Genomic DNA, 13,868 nt, shown 5'->3' with positions numbered 1-13,868 from the left:
CATTGATGTTCTATTTAGCTCAGGCTGGAATATTAAATCTAGGGGAACAAAGGTCAGGAGCTGTTCCTTATTTCAAAGATTTTTTTCTTAATAAATATTTCCCTTATTTCAAATGACATTCCTTTGTACTCATATTTGCATTAGCTCTACAGGTGAATTTGCTTTTGTCAAAACATCATCAGTATATATAATTCTATTCATAGGGATTACATGTAGATAAGCTATGGGAATAAGACAACAGATAGGTAGTAGCAAAAAAAAAAAAAAAAAAAAAGAGGGAGGGAGGGAGGGAGGGAGGGAGGAAGGGAGGGGCTTACCCTTAATAATCAAACAACTATCCATTGGGCACTTCACAATGAGTAAAAGCACTGTGATAAGTGCCAAGAGTCAAATAGTCACGACTGGCTGTAAGCAGTCCACGCTGTGGTTGGCAAGATGAAAAGTACATTTGAAAATGTACTTTTCTCTACAACATAGTGTGGGGAAAATGATAAGCAGGTGCTCTTGACATTACAGCTCTAGGAAGTCAGACGTGGAAAGATGGGGCTCAAGCAGGCTGAGAGAAGCCAGGAAATTGTCTCAACCAAGGACAGAGGCACAAAGCAAGGGTAGAAATGCTCGAGGAATAAAGGTATAGGGAGATGTGTGTGGCTAAAGTAAAGGCTTATGAATTAGAGCAGAAGCTAAGACAGGAAAGTGGGTCAAGCCATACTGCAGAGTGCCACAAATGGCAGACTACATGGTTTGAACTTACTGAAACAGGATGAGAAATGGACCTCCAACTCCTCAATCCTTGCTTCTGGACTCCTACCCATGGATAAGTGGTATTTTGAGATTATGCAAAGGTCATCAGAAAGGCAGGTCATCTAAGGGCATCTGAAGTTTCTAAAGACTCAGAACCTGAGAAGCTACAACCATTTTGTTCAAACTGTCCACTTAGGAGCCTTCACATACAGAAGACTGACTGAGAGCAAAAGCCAATATGGTAAGTGCTGGCTAAATAAGTTCTTGATCACAACTTTCAATACCTCATGATATTATATCCAATTAAAATAGTAACGCAACAGATGGAAATGTCTTAAGATGTCAAAACTAGGATAGAGAAGATCAAAAGAAGGTAAATTCTACAGGGAGAAGAGAGAGCTTCTTGACCATTTTCAAAATTAATCAGTGGTCCAAGAGGAAATCATTGGTTTGATCTGGGCCATGTGTCTATGAAAGCTTAGCACATAGAAGGATAGAGTTCTATGACCAAACTGTTACACCCCAGAAGTGTCCATCTAACATGATAATACAAATACAATTTCTGTACAAATGCAATCACCTGGGAATTTCACCTCGAGAGTGGCAGGGAGGAGGGGATGTGGGGAGAAGGAGGGTTAGAGGGTTAAAGTGAGGACACTGTCACTTTTCTCCCAAGAGGGGAGCTTCACCAATGATGGGTAGTTTCAGGATGGAGAAGCGCTCACTTCACGTCCTTCTGTGGGAAGACACATCACACTACAAAAAGGGCCAGGGTTCCAGTAGGTGGCTGGGCAGTTTCCACTGTTTTTTGACTAGGTTCCATCAACTCACACATTTTCTCGCATAGTTTTCCTTTAACGTGATTAAATATTTAATGGGTAATTGGTAAACACAGTAAAACATTTGCTTTGGTCTGCAGGGGTTTGGGGTAGGGTGGGAAGAAAATTTCATCTGACAAAGGAAATACTCTGAAATGCTTAGCGATTTAATCAGCAAATGATCTCACTCAGCACAGCAGGCATCTGTCGGAAGCTTCCCCGGCTGTCTGTCCTCCACCCCTCTATATCACACACATACATACACACACATACATACATACACACACTCTGCCTTACAGTGTTTTATGTTACTGAAAAGGCTCTTGTATATAAATGTTTCTTTTCAAATACAAATAACTCTGACATAGTTACAGATGTTTAGTTTCCAATTAGCAGTAACTGTACACTAAAGAATGCCCCTCCTTTTGCTCCTGACCTCTTGCAAATGATGATTTCCCAGAGGAATCTGGCATCCATACAGCAGAAAGAACGGAAAGTGGGAAAAGGGCTGGACTTTTTTGCTTTCAGATATTCTAGGGTAGGGTACTTTCCAAATGCACACAACCAGGTGCAAAACATCACAAACAAAACATCTTACAAAAAGTAATGCAACTACCAAAAAAAGAGAGAGAGAGAGAGAGAGAAAAGCGGCTTTTTAAAATGATACTTAAGTAACATTCATTATCAAGCAATGATTAAATGTAATTTCAAACTCCTTTCTACTACAAACTGTTTAAATGGAAGGATAGATTACAGTCAAATTTATAAACACTCTCTTTCTCTCTCTTGGGGCCTTCCAAAAGTTCACAACAAAATGAAATTAAAAGATAAGCTTATTTTGGTGCAAGTTTTTTCTTTTATTATATGTAACACATTTTTTCATAACATTTTTGAAAACCCTTTGTGTATTATATATGTACATTGAGCAAAAAACAAACAAACAAAAAAAACTCCATCTACTTTTGTCATCAGTTACTAGGGGACGAAGAGGGTCCAATAAGACACTTTAGAATCTAGTGGTTTTAAGGATAAAAAATTAGAGCACCTGGGTGTTCATTCTGCTTTGGAGACTGAGTTTTGTGACCTGGACAAATCAGAGTTAGCTCTCTGAGTCAGTCCAGGTAACAGAACTGGCAATAATTCACCCCCAGGACTCTGAAGTGATGTGGAGGACACTCCAAAAGAAATACCCTTGTCTCTCAGTGTCTGGAGGGCACAGGTTCTGGGCCTCCCTGTGGTTACCAAGCTCAGTGAATGTTCAAGTCCCTTATACAAGATTGTGTCATATTTGCATATACTGTAAGTCCTCTCTAAATTATCTGTAAGACCTAAAACAAGGTAAATGCTATGCAAGTAGTTGTTATACTGCATTGTTTAGGGAATAATGACAACAAGAAAGTATCTGTACACGTTTGAGACAAATGTAGTCTTTTACCGGCGTATTTGAGGACTGCAGTTGGTTGAGCTTACATGTGCAGAGCCCACATGTACAGACAGCCAAACAGGGCAAGGTTTTGTAACATACCAGGCCTGTGTCTGGTCTAGCAGCAGCATATTCTGGGAAGTGCAGGCCTCTAAGTGGCCCCACTCAAGATAATTAAGACCATGAGGTGAATTCTGTAATGCTTCTAAAAGGTAAGACAATAAGTTGATATGAAAGCAAAGAAGTTCTTTCTGTGGATTCTATTAAACATGATGAGGTGAAGCCTGAAACCGTCTCAAACAAGGACAGCCTCTGTCTTCTCTAAATCTCACATCCTTCTGTAAAACAAAGCACATGAACTCAGGGTCACGAAGCTCGTTTTTACTTTTCACACTCTTGCAAAATGAGTTCCTCAATGGCACTAGCTGTGCTCTGGACCTGAATATGGGCGTCCACAGAATCTGCAAGAAACACACACACCACTGGTGTACTTAAAGCTCCAGTCCTCTCACTATAATAAACCAGTTCCCTGTCCATTTTAACCACCTAAGTAGTGACTGCCCACTGTATTCTCTGCCCTGTGTGATAAAAGACACACTTGTAATAGTAGTATTTGAGTCTCACAAGTGTATAGCTCATGGCAATTAAAAAAGTGCCTGCACACCTATAATCTCTTTACTATGTGATATTCCTGCAGGGCAAGAGGGCATTATAAACCTAAATTCAAAGATGAAAAAGAAAGTGAAGCTCAGAAAGGCTATGTGAACCCTCTAGGATATATAAGTAGCAGTGTCCAGGCCAGAAGTACAGTCCAGGGTTCTAACAGAGTTAGTTCTTTGACCACCCCAAGCTGTAGCCCACACCTGGAAATTGAAGGAACATAAAAACACCCCCTAGCTTATCTAAACACAAACTTTAACTTATAAGTATGTGGAAAATCTCCAAATAAGTGGCTTTTGTTGCTGTTTAACATTTTTAGGACCATGAAAACATTTCAGAATTTCATGTAAACCATAGACTCTCTCACAAGAGAAAAAGATTTATGAACATAAACACATAATTTCCCATACAATCTCAGGAAGTTTGTGATGTGCATTCAAAACTCTTGGGGTGGGCCTTTAGCCTGGTGGTTAGGATACTGGTTGGGATTCCCACTTTGGAGTACCTGGGTTTGATACCAGACTCTGATTCCTGACTCCAGCTTTCTGCTAATGCAGATCATGGGAGGCAGTGGTGATGGCTCAAGTACCTGGGTCCCTGCCACCCATGTGGGAGACCTGGTTTGGGCGCTCAGCTTTGGCCTGGTCTGGTCTCAGTTCAAGCAGTTGTGGACATCTGGGGAGTGAACCAGTAGATGGGAGCTCTGTCACTGCCTATCAAATAAATTTTTTAAAAAGGCAGGAAAAAGATTAATTTTTTAAAAGGATTCCTTGCATAGGGCTTTATTAAAACTTCCTTTCTCTTAAGAATTCTTTATTTATTTGAAAGTCAGAGTTACAGAGAAGGAGATATATAGAGAGATCTTTCATCTGCTGGTTCACTCCCTGGATGGCCACAATGAAGCCTGGAGCTGGGAGCTTGGTCTGGGTCTCCCAGGTGAGTGGCAGAGGCCCAAACACTTGGGCCATCCTCAGCTGCCCTTCCCATGCCATTAGCAGGGTGCTGAATTAGAAGTAGAGCAGTCAGGACCCAAATCAGTGCCCATATGGGATACTGGCATCACAGGTGGTTGCTTTACCAGCTACACCATAACAATGGCCCCAAAAGCATTAAATTAAACAAAACAAAACCTTTGTGGCATGTTTCCTGGACCTGGTCAGGAATCTGCAGTTGTCCCTTTGCACACAGTAAATGACTACACAGAGTGGCTGTCACCTGTGTGTCCTGCTTCACGAGACACAGTGATGGTGACTACCAACACCGCTCAGAGAGTCTGAGCTTAGAGGCGCTCCAGCGCCTGCTGATCACAAATCCATGGTGCACCAGGAGACACACACACCTGTGTAGAGTGGCACATAAAAGGGAAGCGGGACTCTGTTCTCTCCTGCTCGCTCTCTTGCTCTCTCTTTCGCTGTCTCTCTGCTCTCTCTTGGCTTCTCTCACTCCCCTCTCTCCTTTCCCTCTCTCTCAGCTCCTCTCTGCTCTCTCTCTTCTCTCCTCTCGGTCTCTTTTACGCCCTCCTTCTTTCTCTTTTCCCTTCTTCGCCTCTTTCCTCCGATCTGCTGGGTTTTCCCCAATAAACCCTTTCCCTTAAAACAAACAAAAAAAAAAGGGAAGTGGGAGGGAGTGCTGGGACAGCTTTCCGAAGGAGATCAACGACCTTCCAATGTGGGACACAGAATGCCTTTGGATTCAACACTCCAGGAATCCAGGGGAGTTTAACACACAGGACTCTGGGCTAGAACAGGACCACTCCGCCGAGGTCACCTCCTGACCTCACCTGTTTTCCGAGTGGTGGCTGAACGTTTGCCTCATCTACCTGCCTGCACAATCTGTTCATTTTCCTGAGAGTCTTCAAAGCTTAAGAGGCTGGACAGCACCAAGTGTCCCTTGCCCACCGCGAACCACAGGGAGTCTGCCGGTACCGAACAAGCACGCAGAGTTACTACCAGATGGTCAAACAGCAGAGGCACTGCCTAGGCCACAAGGAGCTCCCCTGTTTAGAGGCAAAGGCAGGGGAATGCAGACTTTCAGGACCATGACAGGCAAACACAAGCTGTTGTAGGTGGCTCCCCCAGAAAGAGGGTGGGTGGAAAGGAGATCATGTCTGGCTATGCCTAAGTGGGTCGGCCTGAGAACACCTGGGTTTGACAAGAGCATCAGGCCCACACCTTTCCCTACATGAACCAAGTGTCCCTCAGTGCACCAGACAAAGTGCCACTGTGAGCCAGCAATGGCCATGTACTGTAGAAATACTTTTTCATTTACTTGGCTCATTTTCATTACAAGGTCAGGGTTATTATCCTTATTTTAAGATGAGGAGGGGCCGGTGCTGTGGCGTAGTGGGTAAAGCTGACTCCTGCAGTGCTGGCATCCCATATAGGTGCCGGTTCGTGTCCTGGCTGCTCCACTTCCAATCCAGCTCTCTGCTATGGCCTGGGAAAGCAGAAAACAGCCCAAGTCCTTGTGCCCCTACACCTGCATGGGAGATCCGGAGGAAGCTCCTGGCTTCAGATCGGCACAGCTCTGGCCTTTGCGGCCATCTGGGGAGTGAACCAGCAGATGGAAGACCTCTCTCTCTGCCTCTCCTTCTCTGTGTAACTCTTTCAAATAAATAAATAAATCCTTAAAAAAAGATGAAGAAAATGAGAATTCCCCACATTTCTTGGGTTATAAAACTAGCAACTGGCAAATCCTGCATTCTAACCAGGGCATTCCACCTGCAAGATTCAGTCTTCTTAACACTTTATAATGCAGCTGCCTCAAAATCCCCAGTCTGGGAAAAGTCAAATGTCTCCAAAGCAACCTGTACAACCTAATTACACTGAGGTATGAATGAAAAATTTATGGAATCAGCCTGTCTCTATCTGGTAGACTGTGAAGCAGAACACTAACATCACTAACAGTGATGCCAACAACACTACCATTTATTGAGCATTGATTTAGGATGAGACTTGGTATTCTGTGATGGGTGTAGCAAATCATTTAAAACTTACAAGCCACAGTGGCAGACAGAAAATTCACAGGAGCCAGAGTCTTCAAAGTCTCAGAATGGTCTAAGGATCCAGCCAACAACCCACCCTCAAGCTCCACACTAAATTCACCCTAGAGTGCCGCATCATCATGGCCTGTTTCATAGGCAGGATAGCTAGCTGAAGCTGGGAAATGGCCATACTCACAGCCCAAAGTCAAGACAATCCCAGCTTACAGTGTATCTCTGAAGGCTGGGAGAGAGGCAGGAGGCCCAGCCTTCTATTATACTATTTTCAGAAAATCATCCTGTCGATTTTTCGGTAAGTTGACTACTCCTTAGTGCACACTGCAGGTTCATTATCACTGAAATGAATGTCTTTTGACCCTTGTGCCTGTGGGGGAACCCTCTCCGTTCTCTGAGATCTGTCAAGGCATTACCTTGTTTTGTGAATTTTAACTGAACCTCATCTGGCCGGCATCAATCACTTCCTTCCCTGTGCCTTTCTGCAACTGTATATCCAGCTCTGTCAGAGCAGAGGGTGCATCTCATTCACATTCCCCACAGTTACCCCCAGGCATCATCATGTTTACTAGGCTTTAAGAGGAGAAACAGGGTCTCTAAATTGTTTTTTAAGATTTTTTTTTATTTATTTGAAAGAGAGAGAGAGAGAGTCTTCCATCTGCTAGTTCACTCCCCTAAATACCTCCCCCACATTGCTGGCTCATTATAGCAGCAGCTGGAGCTGAGCTGATCTAAAGCCAGGAGTCAGGAGCCAGGAGCCAGGAGCCAGGAGCTTCTTCCCCATCTTCCACGTGGGTGCAGGAGCCCAAAGACTTGGGCCATTTTCTGCTGCTTTCCCAGGTGTATTAGCAGGGAGCAGGATTGGAAGTGGCACAGCCAGGACTCAAACCGGTGCCCATATGGGATGCTGGTGCTGCAGGCCAGGGCTTTAATCTGCTGTGCCTTATTATAGAGCACATAGGACAGGAACTAAGAACATGTCCTGGCATCCAGCAGATCTAAGCTTAAATCTAAGCCCTGATACTAGTATGTGACCTTCAACAAGTCAGAAAACCTCCTACATTTTTATTTTCTGTAAAATGGGGAAGAGTACTTACCTAATAGAACTGTTGTGAAACTTAAATGAAATAATGCATGTAAAAACACCATTTTTGTTAGACAGGAAGTGATCAATACTGGTAGCTATATCAAATCTAGTGGGTTGGGGCTGGCACCATGGCGCAGTAGGTTAATCCTCCACCTGTGGCGCCGGCATCCCTTATGGGCACCAGTTCAAGTCCCAGCTGCTCATCTTCCAATACAGCTCTCTGCTGTGGCCTGGGAAAGCAGTGGAAGATGACCCAAATGCTTGGGCCCCTGCACCCACGTGGGAGACCAGGAAGAAGCACCTGGCTCCTGGCTTCGGATTGGTACAGCTCCAGCCGTTGCGGCCATTTGGGGAGTGAACCAACGGAATCAAGACCTTTCTCTGTCTCTCCCTCTCGCTGTCTGGACTCTACCTCTCAAATAAAATAAATAAAATCTTAAAAAAAATCTAGTGGGTAGGATAATTCAAAGACTTAAAACTTTTAAGCACATATACAGACTCTATTTTTTCCCAGTGTTCTGTTTCAACAACTAGCTGAGGAAACAGAGCTGTGCCATACCAAACAGACACAAAGGGCCCCCTTCTGCCTCCCATCTGAAAGAGCTGGGACGGAGAGGTGGCAGCTTTGGCTTCTTCCAGGCCTCTGACTCGTCTGCGTGAGGCCCACCACCTTTATCCTCTAGGACCAGGGCAAGTCCGCTTTCTGTTGACTCTAGCACTACTACAAGAGTTTTTCCTTGTTCAAAGCTTCAAATCCTGCCTTCAGGAAAACACGTACATGTTGTGGGTATGTGTGCATGCATGAAAGAGAAAAACCACTAAAAAACAAAGTTTGTACTCAGTGAGTTTGAAAAAGCAGACATTTCTGCATGTCCAGTGACCATGAAGCATGTCTTTGTTACCAAACCGAAGTCCCTCTTCTACATCCTCAGGTGAGCTCAGCAGTGGGTTGCCAGATTCTCTGTTTGTCCTTCCTGTACCAATTTTCAACTCAAAGGATTGATCTAGCCTCACCTGAACAACTTGGTCTACCACTTAAAAGTTGTATTTACTGCAATCCTACCTTCTACATAACTCATGACTTTGTTCAAATAATTTTCTTGGAAGAGTAATAGGTTCAAGACTTTTTAGAAATTTTTTTTTTATGTAAATGTTATTTTATTTATTTGAAAGGCAGAGAGAGAGAGTGAGAGCTCCCATCAGCATGAGCTTGTTCAAGGGACCCATGTACTTGGGCCATCACTTGCTGACTCCCAGGATGCACATTAACAGGCAACTGGAATCAGAAGTGGAGCCTGGATTCATACCCAGGCACCCTGATATGAGCATATCCTAGGTGGTAACATAACTACTATGCTAAATGCCTGATCCTAATTTTTAAAATAAGAGCAGTAGACAGTAGCTAAGCTAAAAATTGTACATTTCTAGATCAGATGGACAAAAAAAGCTATATATCTGCAGATAGGATAATCTGTTTCCCTATCTGTGTATACTGGAAAACTCAAAGCATTTTGCAAATTAATGTTAATCAAAACATTAAAATATTTTCCTGAAGAAATGCTGACAACAGTAAGTCACAACAGAACAAATGAAAATGGCAATGTGTGACCACTAGGGACGAGCCTAACCACAGAGCTTGTCTTAGAAGGTGCATCCTTTTCTGGTCACTTGCACTCCGCCTCTCAGCTAGCACGCCTTTACCCACCCAGGCTGTTAATTCCCAGATGTGGAAATGTTCAGTGATGCAATGAGCCTCCACCACCTTGAGATCTCTACACTTCTACTGGGCCACAGAATGTGGCAAGGACACAGGGTCCCAGATGCAATGCAACGGTGACTCCCAACCGGGAGATCTGTTTTTACTTTAAAAAGCTCTGGGCCATACATTTTAGTTACTGAGGATTACAAATATGTCTTCAATAAATGAAAGGATGCCTGATTTCTGAATGTTAATCCCTCGTTACTTGCTGATATCAACACATCAGAATGAAGTATGAAAATTATATCTCATCTGAAATGTCATTTAAGTCTTTCATCTTTCTTCGCCTAGACAACAACAAATACAATTTCAAATTAAGTTTTTCAGATTCCACCCATATGTTTTAGACAGCTGGAAAGGAGATTTTTCTCTGAGCACTGAAATGTATATAACAACAACTTTTTTTGACTCTGGGAAAAAGATGGACAAGACTTTATAGCAACGAACACATAGACATTAAATCTCCTAGAAATGAAAGGAAATCATTAATTTAAGTCTTTACACAAAGTAAAACAGTGTTATAAAGTGAAAAATATATAAAAGATCTAACATAACATACATAAAACTTTCCAAATCAAATGAAAGTAATCACTAGATTTCACTGGAAACTGCGGCACATTCTCCCCTGCAGTCCCTCTGTGCGACTGCTCTCTGATGCTGTATCAGTGAGCAGCAACCCGGTCTGCTGGTCTCCTGTCTGCTGGTCTCCAGCAACGCTGCAGCAGCATTCTGGATCTGCTCTGGGGGCTCTGGCTGGGGCAAGCCGGGTGCAGGTGGAGGCCGAGGGCGGCAGCTTCTGCAGACTGAGTGAAAGGGCTGCACATTCCTCCCAGGCACAAAGCACTCACCATGATGCTCTCCTGGCTCCACAAAGGACCGACCAGTGAGCACCCCCAGACAGCCATGGATCTATTACAGGGCTCCTGAATGCAGTCCCTGGCTGTAGCATGTCTTCTCCTTTCCTTGCAGGTAGTGGAAGGGCCTGAGAATCAGTCCTCAACAGGCTGAGTCTCCTTTTGGTGTTGGTCACTACTCAAAGGCCAAGATCTCAAAGTGATTTAATATGGTTGAAACTCCATTAATCTTTAGAACGAGTGGGTTCCGTATTTATAGCAAGCGGTTTTTCAATTCACACAGGGCTGGGTGATCAATTTAAGAAACTACACAAGGTAAAGACAGAACTTACTCACTTTTTTTTAATTTTTTTTTATTTTTTAACCTGACTGTATATTTAGGGAAAAGGTTTAGAAAGAATGTTTTTATTCCCATTTTAAAATGTCATTTTTTGGGGGCTAGCACTGTGGCACAGCGGGTAAGGCTACCACCTGCAGTGCTGGCATCCCATATAGGCATGGGTTCTAGTCCCAGCTGCTCCTCTTCTGATCCAGCTCTCTGCTATGGCCTGGGAAGGCAGCAGAGGATGGCCCAAGTCCTTGGGCCCCTGCATTCATGCAGGAGACCCAGAAGAAGCTCCTGGCTCCTGGCTTCGGATTGGTGCATCACAGATGTTGCAGCTATTTGGGAAGTGAACCAGCAGATGGAAGACCTCTCTCTCTCTGCTTCTGCCTCTCTGTAAATCTGCCTTTCAAATAAATAAATAAACTTTTAAAAAAAGAAGTCATTTTTATTTTTTATTTTCAGCTTTCAAATATCCTGGAACAAAGAAATCTATTGCTACATGAAATACAAGTTCCTCATGCTGGCATTCAAAGCATCTTAAACCTAGCTCAACACTGGTTGGACAAATCATAGGTGCCAAGTAAACTTTTCTTTGACCATTTTTTTTTTCTTTTTAATTTGAAAGGCAGAGAGACAGAGATCTTTCACCTGCTTGCTCACTCCCCAAAGGCCCACAAGAACTGGGACAGGACCAGTCCAAAATGAGAAGGCAGGAACTCAATCTGAGCCTCCCACATGGGTGGCAGAGACCTACCCACTTGAGCCACCACCTGCTGTCTCTGAGGGTGTGCATTAGCAAGAAGTTAAAACTGGGAGCAGAGCCAGCAGGCACTGAAATATGGAATGTGGGCATACCAAGCAAGGTCTTAACTGCTGTGCCAAACCCCTTACCTTGTCTTTGACCAATTTAACTTTTTATGTGACTATTTATCTCGGAAATGCTATATTAAAATCTTGTAAAACTAAAGCATCATGTAAGTCAAGTGAGTGTTCAACATATTGCTAATTAAAAAAAACTTTTAAATATGAACAGTTATGTTAATTCCCATTTGAGAAGAATCTGTTACATTTCTGAAAGATTACAATATCCTTGCTAAAACCCAAGGAAGGAAAAGAAGAGAAGAGAGGAACCCTTACTGAGTGTCTGTTAGATGTTGGGCAATGGTACTTTCAAATATTTTATCTCAGATAACCCCCTTAATACAAGGAGACGTATGTTTTCATTCTTGATGGTCTAGTGAGAACAGGTACAGAATGATGAGTTACCAAATAAAATCAATCATAACCAAATACAGTGCCTTGTACCAATTCTTTCTGTTGTGGTCATGGATATGGAATCCTTTATAAGAAATTTTTTAAAGATATATTTATTATTTATTCAAAAGGCAGAGCTACAGAGAGGCAGAAGCTCAGAGAGAGAGGTCTTCCATCTGCTGGTTCATTCCCCAAATGGCCGCAATGATTGGAGCTGGGCTGACCCGAAGCCAGAAGCCAGAGCTTCATCCAGGTCTTCCACCCAGATGCAGCGGTCCAAGGACTTGGGCCATCTTCTACTGCTTTCCCCAGCCATAAGCAGAGAGCTGGACTGGAAGTAGAGCAGCCAGGACGCGAACTGACACTCATATGGGATGCTGGCACTACAGGCCAGGGCTTTAACACGCTACACCATAGTGCCCGCCCTTTTATAAGAAATTTATTCCACTAATTCCAATGTTAGAATTAATATCTGCAGATCTCACATATAATGAATTGGTAAATTAAATATGTTTCCTACTGCTCTAACCAGCATTTAGTAAAACAAATCCTGAATATTTATAATGGATTATCCTGCAAAAAGGAAAATTGGTGACCAGGACTTGGACCCAAGTCATCCACCAAATTATAGTCAAATTATAGTTTTGTTTTTTTTTTTGTTTTGTTTTGTTTTTTTTTTTTTTTTTTTTTTTAATAAAGACAGAGCTACAGAAAGAGAAGGAGGAAAGGAGAAACACAGAGAGATCTTCCATCTGCTGGTTCACTCTCGAAATGGCCACAATGGTTGAGGCTGGGCCAGGCCAAAGCTAGGAGCTAGGAGCTTTATCTGGGTTTCCCATGTGGGTGCAGGGGTCCAAGGACTTAGGCCATCATCAGCTGCCCTCCCAGGCATATCAACAGGGAGCTGGATCCAAAGTGGAGCAGCTGAGATTCGAACTGGCACCCACATGCTGTAGGGCTTGCTAAACCCGCTGCACCATGGCACCAGCCCTGCAAATTATAATCCTTGCAGCATAGCCTTCAATCAACAATTATGAAGAGTCCTATACATATATTACACTGGGACAAGTTCCCCAGAGGGTTTGCATTGTCCTCTATCCATATTGATTGGCTCAGGTCACATGATGTCCAGGCACTCAAAACAATACTTATTTAGAGACAAATTCAAAATGTCCCAGAATAAAAATATCTAATATTTTTAGTGACAAGGAAAGATGCATACAAGTCAGTACATTGGCAGGATCTTCATGGGCTTAAGGGGAAAACATACACATCATCATCGTCATTAAGTGACTACTGTGGTGAAGTGAAACCCACTATGAAGCAGACACACTTCCCATGGTTTCCTTTGTGTCTGTCAAGCGAGGCTACTTTTAAAACATCCTCAAATTAAACTATTAGTATCTAACAACATGGCCACAGGCAAGTTACATAATGTCCTTTCACATCCTCATCCATAAAGTGGTATTAGTGATCTCCAAAGTCCCCCTTGATAACAAAATCCTGTAATTCAATGGACATTTAAACATTTCAGGCAGATAGCTATCTTTTTTATTTTAAAATATCTTTATGACCTCTCTTGACTTGTTCCATTGCTTAATCTCATAATAATACTGATGCTGATAATAAAAGTTTTATGCCTAACGAAACCACACTCCTCCACTCTACAACTGGAGCCAATTTTCTCTAGTTTGAGCCTCCGTGGCATTGCCGAACAAATGACCAGTGTTCTCTACACACAGAAAACCCTTCATTAACTATATTGGAATCCTGTCATTAAAGCACCCCTTACCCTTCCCTTCCGCGGCTACGACGATCCCAACTCCTTTAATCATGTAGAACCTTTTCTCTAGAATCGGGCTAATTATTTTGCCTTTACAGAGAGTTAAAGGAATCCTCTCAATACCATCAGCTAAAACAATTATGGGTGCTACTGCTGGATGAGAGAA

The 13,868-nt window shown here is 43.0% G+C and overlaps 1 protein-coding gene across 4 annotated transcripts in view; it reads right to left on the bottom strand.

Annotated features, from left to right (window-relative positions):
* THADA (THADA armadillo repeat containing) overlaps positions 1–13,868 on the bottom strand; it is a 375,449-nt gene that overhangs the window by 170,983 nt on the left and 190,598 nt on the right. The window lies entirely within an intron of this gene.

This window comes from Oryctolagus cuniculus, chromosome 2 (assembly GCF_964237555.1).
Source record: "Oryctolagus cuniculus chromosome 2, mOryCun1.1, whole genome shotgun sequence".
NCBI classification, from domain to species: domain Eukaryota; kingdom Metazoa; phylum Chordata; class Mammalia; order Lagomorpha; family Leporidae; genus Oryctolagus; species Oryctolagus cuniculus.
The sequence above is the reverse complement of the archived record's forward strand: the minus strand, read 5'-3'. Positions and strand labels throughout refer to the sequence as shown.